Genomic DNA, 4,690 nt, shown 5'->3' on the forward strand with positions numbered 1-4,690 from the left:
CATGAAACACGTGAAATTTAACGTCAAATACATTCCAAACGATATTATACATCGAAAGGTATAAAATGAAAGTTTAGAATACGAACCTTTCAAACGTATACATTCAACGAAATGAAACGGGACCACAAACTCGTGCTTTGTAACTGAGATGAACTATTAGATGTTCCATGGAGTCAAAGAAGCCTAGCGAAAATATTTTCTCTAACTTGCACATTGTGACGATAATATTCTTCCCGAGCTCCTCAATATGAACTGGATCCAGTTCCCTAGCACATAGATCTCTAAAAAAATTACTAACCTCTGTTAATACCTCCCAAATTGGCTCAAGTAAGAAATCTCTAAATGCAACCGGTAACAACCGCTGCATGAATATGTGATAGTCATGGCTTTTCATCCCATTGAATGAAGCATCATCTGAGTCCACAATATTCGACAAATTAGAGGCATACCCATCTGGAAACTGCAAATTCTTGACCCATTTGCAAATTTCACGCCTCTGTTTTTTGTCCAAACAGTAGGTTGCGTGTGGTTTCACTATTTTCCTCGCTTTGTTGGTGTAAAGCTCCAAAAGCGGACGATTACACAATTGCGTCATTCGAGACAAGCCTTTGCATTGTCCTTTGTCTTCCCTTTAACATCAAGTAATGTGAAGAATATATTTTTAAAGAAATTCATTTCAAGATGCATAACATCTATATGGTGCCGTACCAGATGATCTTTTCAATATGGCAACTCCCAAAATATGTTTCTTTTCTTCCAATTGTGCGTCACACCAAAATCAGGAACGTTCTTCTTATTTTTGGTGCCAAATGTGACTTGTTCAAAATACTTGACTCGATCGAACAATTCTTGTCCAGTCAAGCGTCGAGGAGGATCATCAGTTTCGATTGTATCCTTCTTAAATGCATCTTTTTGAAATCAAAATTCATGATCATGGGGCAACATCCTTCTGTGATCATCAAAAAATGAGACCTTGCCTCCATATTGAAGTTGGAATGCCTTTGTGTCTTCCATGCATACATGACAACCTAGTTTTCCTTTCGTCGACTATCCAGAAAGCATACTTAGGGCCGGGTAATCACTAATAGTCCCCATTAAGGCAACCTTCATAGTGAAATTTTGTTTATTGAATTTATCGTAGGCTAGCACTCCATCCTTTCACAAATTATTCAGCTCATCCACGAGAGGCTGCAGGTAGTGGTTTGCTAAACCCGTCAGGGGTTCAACCCGTTTTGCCCGGCCCATACCCGTTACCCGAGGTACCCGTACCCGTTGCCCGGGTACAAACGGGTAGACGGGTACGGGTAATAAACGGACCGGACAACCTAATTTGAAAAAAACCCATTGTACCCGTCTACCCGCCTACCCGTACCCGTCTACCCGTACCCGTTACCCGTTACCCGTTACCCGTTACCCGTACCCAACCCGTTTCAAAATTTAAATTTTTTTGAATTTGTCCCGCCGGTTCAAGAGGGGCCCGGTCCGGGTCAAATCAAACCCGGACGGACCCACCCGGGTCACCTCAACCGGTTTTTTTTATTTTTTATATATAAGATTACAAATTTTATTTATTTAGAAATTAAAAAAAATGAAAAAAAACAGAAAGAAAAAAAAACAGAAGAGAAAAAAAAAACCAGCGGACCGGACCCGTACCCGGATACCCAGACCCGTACCCGTACCCGTACCCGTCAACCCGCAACGGGTACGGGTAATAAATGGACCGGATAGAGGTTTTGGAAAAATTACCCGTCTACTCATTACGGGTTTTACCCGTACCCGGCCTACCCCTTTACCCGTCCTACCCGTTACCCCTAACGGGTAACCCGGAACGGGTCACGGGTAACCCGTTAGCAAACCACTAGCTGTAGGTAGATGTCCATGCTTCTAGTGGGACTATTGGACCCTGGTATCAACAAGGATAGAAATATGTTGTTGTCGCGCATCACCAGAGCTGGAGGAAGGTTATAAATGACTAAAAATACCGGCCAATTGGTGTAAGACCAACCCCCCCCCCCCCCCCCCCCCCCAATATTGAAATGAGAGAAACCATCTGAAGAAAACCCAACATACACATTTCTAGGGTCTGCTGCAAAATCTGGGTTCAAACGATTAAATTCTTTCCAGGCTTCACCATCGGCAGGATGAACCATGACCCATTCCTTTTCCCACTTTCCTTCTTTATGCCAACGCATTTGTTCTGTGATCGTCGAAGACAAAAAAAGCCTTAGCAACCTTGGAGTGATTGGAAGATACCGCAAAACTTTATACGGTATACGCTTCATGGGCTTTAAATGGTTGCCTTGTTTGAAACGATCATGTCTACAGACATCACACTTCTCTTTAGAAATATTATCATCACCGTAGTACAACATGCAATCATTCGGGCAAGCATGGATCTTCACATGACTTAATCCCAACCCTTTCACCAATTTCTTGCATTGATATTGATTTGGAGGCAACCTATTCTCTTTCAGAAGCCATTTCTTCACGACTGATAGGATGCGATTGAATCCCTCCTTGGTTATGCCGCAGTCGGATTTAATGCTAAGGAGTTCGGTAACACAAGCAAGTACCGTATGTTCTTTGTCACAACCATCCCATAGCGGCTCCTCGGCAGCGTTCATCATGTTATAGAACTCCTAAGCTTTCATATTCGGTTGTTCCCAATCAAAAGAAGGACCAGCAGCATCAACAACCATTTCAATCATATCATTTTGACACTCCATCTCAACACTCTCTTCAATGACCGTCTCTTCAACGACAGTTTGGCTATGTTCTCCTAATCTGACGTTCGCACGCTCACCATGCATGGTCCAAGTCTCATAATAAAGTCTAAAACCCAATTTCAGCATATGTTTTCCGATTGTATACCTATCCCACCATCTAGTACACCCACAATTGGCACAGGACACTTGATGCTATTTTGCTTATCAACATTACTTGGAATGACAAACGCATAATTAAAAAATTCCTCCACACCATTCTCAAATACTAGATTGACCTTCTTTTCCACGTAACGAGGACCGTACATCCAACTACGATCACCCTCCATTCCTCCTAATTATGACATATACATTTGTAAGCTATTGTATACACAAGACATAAATGCAATAATTAATACATGACATTTTAATTTATATTGACAAGTCTCAAATCCTAACTACACCTTAGTTCATTCAATTTAAAGGAAACAAAAATCCAGATCTATACTTTAGACCCTCCAGATATCATCAATTGATAACGAACTCTCTAAAGCAAGTCATGGAAGAAACACAAAATCAAATCAAGTGTTGCATCATCCATGCAACAGGACTTGTATACAGCCATACAAGCGGCATCTACATAAGCTATGAATTTAAATGTACGTACCAGAGAGAGAGAGAGAGAGATGATGCTTCCCTTCCCTTGCCTTGCCTTGATCAGTTCTAAATAAAATAAAATGCGCACGAGGTCAAAACTAAGCTTAAAGTTATACCTTGCTTACTTATTTGACACTTGAATGAAATAATGACATTAAATATTAATAAGTCCAAACTCGTTAGTCTTTTGGGGCTTAGACAGGGCCGGTGTACAATCCTATCCCACTATTTGAATGCTATGTCTCAGTAGTGAAGAAATGTATGTGGATTTAGTATTTAAGAAAAATTCGGCAGCATTTCCCCTTAGTTCTCCGAGTACGCATTAGAAAATATTGTGATCTTTCTAGGACATTTAATTTATAAAAAATTGTATCTATTTTGAGAATTCTTTTTGAAAAACAATCATTAAATAAATTAAAGTTTTTGTTTTTTTTTCAAAAATAGATACAACTATTTATAAATTAAATGTCCTAGAAAGATCACAATGAACCGGGATCAATAACTCAGAATCTAAATATTTTTATTTTTTTCCAATAACACATAAAGAAATATATTAATTTTTCTTATAGCCGCGAAAAATCCGGCCTGAAAAATATTGATCCGGGTTATTTGTTGCAGTCTTTCTAATAAATCAAATTATATTGTATTCCATCTATTTTCAAAGAAATATACTCAACATTTCTAATATTTTAATACAAAAAATAAAAAAATTAGAAATTTATGTTTTTTTTTTTTAAAAAACAACTTTCCGATTAGTGATTAACCGGTTATATTTGTTGAGTTCGGGAATTCATTGACCGGACATTTGTCTCAAATCCGGTTATTGGATAACCGGTTTGGGTAGTTTTCGAATTTCAGTTGGGATTTGGATATTTTTTAAAATTTTATTTATTTTTTGGATATAAATAAAAAAATCGGCATTTGTACTATGTAAAGCACTAGACTAGTAAACTTACTAATATATTTGACTCAGAAATACGAATATAATCTCATTAATATTGTAGTATATCTAAAGTTTGATATGCAAAGTTTGTCATAATTCATTATAGCAATTTATCTAACAAAAATTAGAAAAATATCACGCAAAAACAAAAATAATTTCAGCTAGAAACTAAATAATGAAAATATGATGTACGTAGGTGGGAGGGGGAGAGAGAGAAACAAGGGTCCTATTAAGATATTTTGTTAAAAAAAATTAAAAGATAAATATTTTGTTTCAAAAAATTTGAAAGGTAAAATTTCTCCTTCTAATATATATATAGAGAGAGAGAGATGGGCTATGGTGCATTGCAATGCATGGAGGGGTTTGTGCACTGGACTATAAATCTAAA

The 4,690-nt window shown here is 37.8% G+C and overlaps 1 non-coding gene across 1 annotated transcript; it reads right to left on the reverse strand.

Moving 5' to 3' along the window:
- Positions 1-4,320: 4,320 nt before the first annotated feature.
- LOC144566648 (small nucleolar RNA R64/Z200 family) lies at positions 4,321-4,414 on the reverse strand. Its single transcript, XR_013515245.1, has one exon. It is a non-coding gene; the product is annotated as a small nucleolar RNA R64/Z200 family (small nucleolar RNA).
- Positions 4,415-4,690: the final 276 nt, after the last annotated feature.

This window comes from Carex rostrata, chromosome 1 (assembly GCF_964058835.1).
Source record: "Carex rostrata chromosome 1, lpCarRost1.2, whole genome shotgun sequence".
Taxonomy (NCBI): domain Eukaryota; kingdom Viridiplantae; phylum Streptophyta; class Magnoliopsida; order Poales; family Cyperaceae; genus Carex; species Carex rostrata.